Genomic DNA, 8,963 nt, shown 5'->3' with positions numbered 1-8,963 from the left:
ATGGCTGCATCCTCCCTTTGAACCCCCTCTGCCCACTGCTCTGCTGCTGTGAGCTGCCCACCCACCTCCTCCTCAGCCTCCTCACAGCCCCCAGACCCCACCCTGCAGGGTGGACACTGGTAGAGTGAGAGCTCAAGATACGGCTCTGGGTTCGGATTCTAGTTCGATGGCTCAGCAGCTGTGTGTCCCCAAGCCAGCTACTTACCCTCTCTGCTCCCTGCTTTAATGAGGGGATAATGGGAGCAACATCTGCTCCTCCCAGGTTTGCTGGGAGGACTGGGGGAGATGGTGTGCCCGGCACAGCGAGCAGCCTGCAGTGGCCGTGCCATCCGAGCTCGGAGTTTAGTTCTCATCAAGAGCAGCCTTTGGGCGCTTGTTTTCCAGGGGCAGGTGTTTCATAGACATTTGCCGACTGGTTGTGGATGTCCTGTGACATTTTCTACACCCTTCTCTTGATCGGAGGCTGTGTGGAGCCAGGAGCAGCATTTCCTCTGCAGCCTAGAGCGTGGTTCCTGGGCCGTCCCCGCCTCTCCCTTCTGGGCCCAGCCACCTTGGGTCCCCAGAGCTGTTTGGGAGCTGCCACTTCTGCATGGGCTGCCCAGGACTGGGAGGCTGGGGCCACACACAAAGCCTCCCCAGCACAGACGGCATGTCTGAAGCCCAACTGCACACACCAGCTGGGGTCTCGTGTGCCGGCGCTGTCCTGGGGTGCCTGCAAGCCCCAGGCCCTGCCCCGGGTCCTAGTCCCTCAGCCCTTGCTCAGGCTGGTTAGAGAGACAGCCCCAGGGCCTGAGCCTGAGGATGGATTCTCCCTGGACCACCTGGTCGCCGCCCTGGGGAAGGCCTGAAGCAGGCAGCAGGCATTCCCTCCCCCTCCCAGTGTCCACCTTCTCTGAAAGAAATGCTGTGTTTCCTTGGCCCCCTGCCACCACGTCCACTTGTGCCCGCAAAGCCCGGTCCCCAGGCTCCAGTCCAGCAATTCCTCTGAAAGCCGACTCCAGCCACACATGGCTTTGTGAGAAAACCTCATTAGTAGAGACAGAAAGGCACGAGGCAGCTCAGAGCAGCATTCCAGGCGATGGCCAAGGGAGCCGCAGGAGGGAAAGGCCATCAAACCACACTGAGGTCAGCTCCCTAGCTGAAGGAAGATGACACACTGGGAGCTGGGGGAGGGGCGGGCAGGGGGCAGGGGAACTGCAGGGGTGCCTGTTCCAGGCTGGGGTGGGAAGGCCCTGCCAGCTTCTCCTGGCTGATGCTAACTTCCAGAGGTGGGGTCTGAGTGGCCTGCGCCACGTGAGCTCCCGAGGGCGGAGGCCTCAGGGGCCCCTGAGCCTCGGCTGGACTCGGGGTCTGCTCGTGCAGGCGCTCAGCAACGTGGCTGGGCTGGTGAATATGCAGCCTGTCCCCAGGGCAGCAAGAGCCAGGACTTCCCCGAGTGCTCGCTGTGTGTCAGTAGCAGTGCTGAACATGGCTGTCTGTAAGCTCTTGGGATGTGACGACTTAAGTAATATCAGCTCCATCTGAGATAAGGGGGCACAGATACCAGGCTGTGTGACGTGGGGGCTCCACTGACTCTTCAAAAATGCACTGAAACGCTACCTGCTGATACTTGGAACTTCTAAAGCAAGTGCACATTCCTTCATTCCAAAATTAGTCATAAAAAGGCTGAATGAGTATGGGGCCGAGGCCACACGTTGCTGCCCACTTGTCCTGAAGGCTGGGTAGTGTGGGTGGCTGGCACCCGGGATTCCCTGGCCCTGGGGCTGAAGAAGCCCTGATCAGGGGACAGACTGCTGAGGGAGGCCAAGGAGGTGGCCAGTCTGGGTGGACTCCCAAGCTGCTCCGGGGGGCTCTGTTTGTCTCTGCTGGGCAGGGCCACGCAGGGACCATGTAGCCTTGTCATGCACAACAGGGAATGTGCAAGATTTATGATGCCTTTTTCAGCGGAGGCTTCCTCATAAAGGAGCTTTGAGGAGTGAACCGAGTTATGAAAGGCCTTCCTTTCTGGGGATCTGTTAGCAGAGCATAGCTGCCCAGCTGACCTTAAGGACTAGGAAGCCTTTGTGCCACCCCCAGGTCTGGAACAGTGGGGACTAAGGACCAGGAAAACTGGACATGGATTTGTGCCTTGTGCCCCCATCCCTGCTCAGGGTTCTGGTTCTCTACACCCTCTTAGCTGAACCCACCCCTAGCCATCTCTGAGTTCCTGATCCCAGATGCCCTTGACTTCCAAGACCTAGCTTCCCTTGGAGGAAGAGAGCTTCGCTTGACTTCACTGAGCTGTAGTTTTTTCTCTGCAATATGAGCATAACAATACCCACCTCAAGTTCTTAGAGTTTACAGCCCAAACTGCCACCAGGCTGCCCCTCCTAGGGAAGGCCTCACTGGGTCTTCCTTATCCTTGTCTCTCTAGCACTAACACTGAGCACATAGCCGTGGACACAATTTGTCCAATGGAATTCTGTGGATTCAGTGATGAGGAATGAGTGAAATGTGTCAGAGCTCCCAGCACAGTCCCTGGCCCTTGGCAGGCACTTAGAACGTTTGGGTTAAACCTGAATTTGAACTTGACCCTCCTGCAGAGGCAAAGCCTGGGCCCCAACTGTGAGATGGGGCCCTGGGATACAGTCCTCTGCTCCCAGACCCCGGGGGGCCAGAGCAGGGGACATTGGCTGGCCCTACTCCCAGCGTCCCTCCCCCAGCTGGGGCCTGGCCCCTCCCAGACCAGCAGCCCCTTGCAGCACCTCTGGGGTAGTGGGCATCCCTTTGTCAGCACAGCCAGGCCGGCCCTCTCCAGGGAAGAGGCTGAGGGGTGTGAAGGACTGGTGTGTGTGACTTTGTTTATTTTCTCTGAAGGATCCTGCCTGAGCCCTGCTATAAAAATAACTTGCCTGGAAACCTCATCTCTGAGGGGGAGAAAGAGGCTTTTGTATTCAGAGAAGTGGCTCCAGTGGCCTCCCTGTACCTCCACCTCAGCCCCACACATGAAGGAGGCACTGGTTAAGGTGATGAGGGGCCAGGGCCCAAGCGGGAGGGTACAGGGTGGCTGCCCATGGGGCTGTGGGGAGGGGCCGAGGAGGGGGTGGGAGCCACGGGGCAGCATCTGCCTGCCTGCTTGACCCAGAACGGCACAGGTGAAGAACTGTTGGGGAGAGAGGGAGAGATACAGGAGAAATGAACAGAGATGAAAACCAATCCAGGTACACTGGCTATCAAGAGGGACACAAAGAGGCCAGGAGACAGAGAAAAATCAAGTCCAACAGAGAGGAGAGCCATGTGAAGAAGACTTAAGTCCAAGGAGAAAGAAAACAGAGACACTCACCCAGTGAGATACGGAGCACAAGGAGTCAGGACGCTGCAGCTGAGTTTGCAGACATAGCTAAGGATCTGGTCTGCTTCTTGGGACCCCCACCGTGTCCCCCAATGAGGAGCCAGAGCTGGGTGCGGACTTGCTCCCTTGCTGGCTCTGGCACAAAGACACAGGCCTGCTGGGTTTCTAAGGCATCCTTCCCAGGAGCGGAGTCCAAAGGCAGGAGGCGAACTTGCAGCAGTGGGCCACTAGCACTGGGTTCAGGAGGTCTGGGTCAAGTCCCAGCTCTGCCAATTTTTAGCTGGTGGTCTTGTACACACCACTTAAAATCTTCCAGCCTGGTTCCCTTACCTGCAAACTATAAATAAAAAGCCTCCCCCCTCCCCACGCCTCCCAGGGACATTGGGTAGATCCGTAGAAGGGTATACAAATGGACTCTAAGGTGTACAGCGCAGCAAGACAACAAGAAGGGGCGACAGCAAGAAGCCCACTGGAGTGGGCTGCCGTAGACCTGGACGTCATCTGAGTCTTGACTGGCACCACGCAACACCCCCTGAAAGCTGCAGGAGAGGCTCTCTCTGCTGTAGCAAGAAGCCCACAGCACCAGCCATTTGAAAAAGAGTAGATTCCAATATTAACCATGAAAGTGAAATCCTTTGCTGTAAGAAATCTGTAGTTTTTCATCACTAAGACTTGGAATTGACCCATATAGGATCAGAGGTTGGTAGGACACATGCTGTTGAAGATACCTCTGAAAGTTTTTTTCCAGGAGGAAAGGTTTGTTCTAGAAGGTTTACCTCTCCTGGGCTAATTTCTGGACCAGCAGAGGATGACCTATTATCTCCCCTGGCACTTGGAGCTGATGTTGAATGACACAGATCGAAGGGGAGAACAGAGCTGTGGTCCAGACAGCCTCAAAGCAACTTTTGGAGGCAGATATTAAAATGTGGGGAAGCTAATCAGGGAGCTCTGCTCCAGGGACACAGAGCAGGGCAGCGCAGCTATTCACTGAAACTAGGGGAGGGCTAGGGATCGCTAGAAAGCTTGATCGAAAGCAGGTGTTGGCACTGCAGGGCCTAAAGCATCCCCCGTGTCCTGAGGCTGCACGGAGGCCTGAGAGATAAGGAAACGGGGCTTAGCACTGCAGCAACGTGGCTGCTGTGGAAATCAAAGGCTTGGCAATGCTTCCGAGATGATACCTCAAACCAGCCTTTAGCAACGTTTGAAAGGGATCGTGACACTAATAACAACCATAATTAATAGCAATGATTAGCACTTAGTGTGTCTCAGCACTGCCCTGGACCCTTGGCATGTACTGCTGCATTTAGCCCTTGCCAGTGCCCGAGGAAGGCCTGGTGGCTCCTGCCCCCAGTATCCGTCACCCCACCCCCACCCCACTGCGTAGCAGACCTGCAGCTTGGGCAGGCCGACCCCAGTGCCAGTTCCTGGTGGGTCTGGGCCGGTCCTGGTAATCCCATTACCCATCACCCATCCCAGAAGAACTCCTTCAGGTTGGTCCAAAGAAAGTGGAGGCCAGAGCTTGATTTCATGATGAGAGGAGAACAGACCTCACTTTCCTCTTCATGTTAGACTGTGACACGTGCAGGTGAGAGGCCTGGAGCCACTGGTAGCCTTTTAGGATCACCAGCAAGGCTGAACCAGCATTGCAGGGAGGCAAAGCCATAGAGAATAAGCTGAAGCTCTGATCAAACTATTTCTGAAACCCTCATGACCTTAGGATTTTCAGGTATGTGGGTTGATATGTTTAAGATGTTTAAGTTAGATTTTTTTTTTTATAAATTGCAACCGAAAATATCCAAATTGATGTAGAATATGAGGCCAAGGAAGTTAAGTAACTTGTCCAGTCAAGTAAGATACATAATAACTGAAAGGGCTGGGATTCAAAAGAAGGCAGTGTGAACCCAGACCTACACTCTTATAAGCATCAACACAACCCACAGCGGCTGCCTGCTGACAGCACACCAGCTCATTGCTGAGCAACTTTTCATGCCACCTCCCTGCATCCTCAGAGGGGCCTGTGGGGGCGGGAACTGCTCTTCCCCCAGCCTTTGCAGATGAGGGCCCTGGGGCTTGACTGACCAAGTACTGTGCTCACTATCACGCAGCTCTTAAGGAGTAGAGTGCGACGTGGACCCAGGTCTCTGTGATCAGGATGCTGGGCCTTCCCCTTAACCCTGGGGCCAGAGGTTGCCGAGAACGAACCAGGACAGCTGCTCTGCTGCCTGTGAGGGTGGCTTATTCCCCACTGTTCCCCCAGGTCGGCTCTCCCTTTGGAGGCTGCAATCAAGGGAAGCGGGAGGCTGATTTTAGCCCAGTATCAGGAAGAACATTCTTTATTGTTTTGGCAATGGAATGAACTGCCTGGGAGAGACCCAGGGTCTCCATGGCTGAGAGGCCAGCAGGCCAGGGCTTCAGGTGACAGCTGGTGCATGCATGAGGCAGATGAGGGCCTGGAAGGCTATGCTCCTTAAAGCCTTCCCCTCCTGGTGTCTGAGTTTCCCCAGACATACAGCAGTTGGGGTAGGACCAGGTGAGGGCTGAGGGCTCTTCCAGCACTAACGTTCTCAGTTCTGGAATATTCCCAGAGGCAGGACTCCAGGCCCCAGGGTCTGGCCGAGAGAACAGAGACATGGCTGTTTGGCCAGGTCGGTAGAACAGTCGGGCTTAGTGAGCTGTGGGTCCCTGAAACAGAAACAGCCAAACGGCACAAGCAGAGAAGATAAATTCATCTGTGGGGTGGGTGAGAGTAGCTGAAGAAAATTCAGAGCTTGAGGGACGTCCAAGGAGAGCCAGTTTTCAAGTAGTGGGCTGCGACGGCTGCCCAAGAGACAGACAGAGCCCACTGGGCCACGTCCTGCCCCAGCCACAAGGGAGATGGTGAGCTTGGAGACGAAGGTCCCTGTCGCACCACAGGGACAAAGGACCAGACCTGGTCAGGGCTCCCTAAAGTGGGCTCACTTCCCCCAGAGGCCTGATGGGTTGTGTTTGTAATTAGGAAAATAGATTTTCCTTGATTAAACGTAAACCATTGTTCACATAACTAAAGGGTGCTTATTCAGCAATATAGAGACCACCTTTACCAAGTTCTGAGACCAGGCCTAGGGCCTCCCTCCCTGGATATCTGTGGGTTAGACTAGAGGCCGAGAGGTGGATAAGATGCCATCACAAAGCTTCTGGTGGCCTCCCTGGACATGGCCTCCACCCTTGGCTCTAATGTTACCTAATGTTGATCATTGACTATTTTCAGTGTGCTTTGACCTCTGCGATGCCATTTGACCTTCATTACAATCTACTTAAGTAAACGGTTGGAAAATAGTTTGCCAAGGTAGAGGGGAGAAAGTGGTGGTTCAGAGAAGGTAAGCCTAAGGTCCCTCAGGCAGCAAATGATGGCTCTGGGGCTTGAACCTAAGCCCCTTGGCCCAGACCCTATGCCCTTTCCAGGGCACACTACCCCCACTTCGGGAGCCATGGAGGGCTAACTTTCCCAGGCTGCTTTTCCTCTTGTTTCAGGATAGCGCAGATGCCTTGGGGCTGGCTTAGAACCTTTGCAAGTGCCAACTTTGGGAAGAGTGATAGTAACACAGCAGCAGTTCTAATGGTAAAGGACATGTAAGGAAGTCCAAAAAAGTTTTGACTTTTACCATGCTGACTACTTTTATGCTTAGAAGAAATAAAAATTGGAGATTAAATTATTAATTGTCAGTTTGGTGTCTCTGCCCTACTGGTGTCCTTAAGTTGTTTCTAGTCCACCACTGGACCATTCCTCCTGGAGACCTTCCACCAGCACAGACCCCTGGGCCCCTAGGCCACACTGCTCTGCACTGAGAGGAGGGCTCTGGAGCTGTCTGTGAAAATGCACCAGGCTGCCAGGGTAGGAAGATGCCTGTGCTGGACAGGAGGTGACTACCTAGTGGAGTCCAGGGGCCCCTGAAGGAAGTACTCCAGGCGTGGGCCCCAGGTGAGCAAGAGAAACAAAGCCTGTTTGGGAACAACCTCACACTGTCCCTTGCAAAGGGGGCAAAGAAATGAGGCCACAGAAAGAGAGGCTCCCTCAGGGCTCTAAGTCATATTCTTCCTGGGCTTGGGAACTTCAATAATGACTCCAGAATTACCCTCAGGAAGGTGGTGGGGCCCAAATCCAGAAGGGCTAGGGCAAAAAAGAGTAAGAAGAATGGAGTCTTTGCAGGGTCCAGCAAGGGGACTAGGCAAGGAGGAGGAGAATCCCTGGCACCCATCCCCAGTGGAGCTCACCCCTGCCTCCAGACAGCCTTAGGGGCTAGGGTTCCCTCCTGCATGCTCTGGTTACTTCTAGACTCCAGTCTGGGGATGAGGGGCTGGAATTGAGTTCAGGCGTACCCATCAAGAATCCAACTGGCATATTTTTGCATCTTTTCTGCTCTCTTTGATCCTGCAGAGGCAAAGGGGGGATGGGAAGCATTAGGGGAAAAAGAGGATAGGGAAGCAGCATCAAGAAGTGATTGGGGGAGTTCTGGGCCCTTTAACAGCAAATTGATAAGAATCTGCATACTCTTTTAAGTAATGTAAAAATACACAGCTAATAAATCTTTGATTCTCTGCCTCCAAAGAAGTGACATGTGTCTGGGGAATAGCCACTCACTCTCTGGCACAGTCCTTCCTCCCTCCCCCACCCCCCTAGAGGTCTCGCCCCTGGTCCCTGAGTCACCCACATTTTTAGGGACCTTGTGGCATGAATGGGGTCTGGCTGTTATCTGGCTGAGGGTGGAAGGAACAGGAGACCCCTATGTGCTGGCAGAGTCACCAGGACCCTGGGATGGAGGGTTCCTTGTAGAAGTCAGGGCAGTGAACAAAGAGGCCTTGAGCCAGGTCTTGGCAAAAGTCCTAAAGAGCCAGTGGCTTCGGCCCAGCTTCCTTGCCGCCCTCACACCCCCAAGGACCGGCTCAGGCAGGCAGCTGGCTCCGAAAGGGGACTCCTTCTGCAGCAGTGTGGCACTCACTGAAACGCCACCAGGGACATGGCCATCCTCTCGATGCCCTCTCATCTCTTCTGTTTGAAGAGTAAGGACTTTGGAGACAGACAGACCTGCTTTGAGTGTTAGTTTCTACCACTTATCAGTCAAGTAATCCCGAGCAACTGATAAGCTCCCTAAGCTTCAGTCTCCTCATCTGTAAAATGGGAATGATGATATTTACTTCATTGGTGGGTCACGTGATGCCTGGCATCCAGTGAGCACTCAGCAGGCCCAGCACCATAGTCACTACTCCTTGTGCCTCCCCCATCCTCCTCGCTTTCCAGCCCCTCGACCCCTGCGGGGCTTGGCTGTCCAGTCTGTCCTTCTCCCACCACAGGGGTCCGTCAGCTAAGAGCCTCTGCCAAGCCTGAGCTGGGCTCTTCACGGAGGTGATGATGGGAAGTGTGGCTCTGCAAGCTGGGTCAGGTAAAGGGGAGAGTCCAAAGGGAAGGCCTCGGCCCTCGGTGTAAGTGAGGCTGACACTTACCTTAGATGCCTGAGTGGATTTTCAGTGGACACACTTGAATCTCAAATATAGACTCAGAGTATGAGAAGCTGGCTGAACTTCTGAAACCACTTTCTAGCAAAATGTAGAATCCTACCTGTCTTGCATATCATCTCAGGTTTATGTATGGACCTCA

This window comes from Manis javanica, chromosome 10, assembly GCF_040802235.1.
Source record: "Manis javanica isolate MJ-LG chromosome 10, MJ_LKY, whole genome shotgun sequence".
Taxonomy (NCBI): domain Eukaryota; kingdom Metazoa; phylum Chordata; class Mammalia; order Pholidota; family Manidae; genus Manis; species Manis javanica.
Note: the sequence above shows the minus strand (reverse complement) of the source record.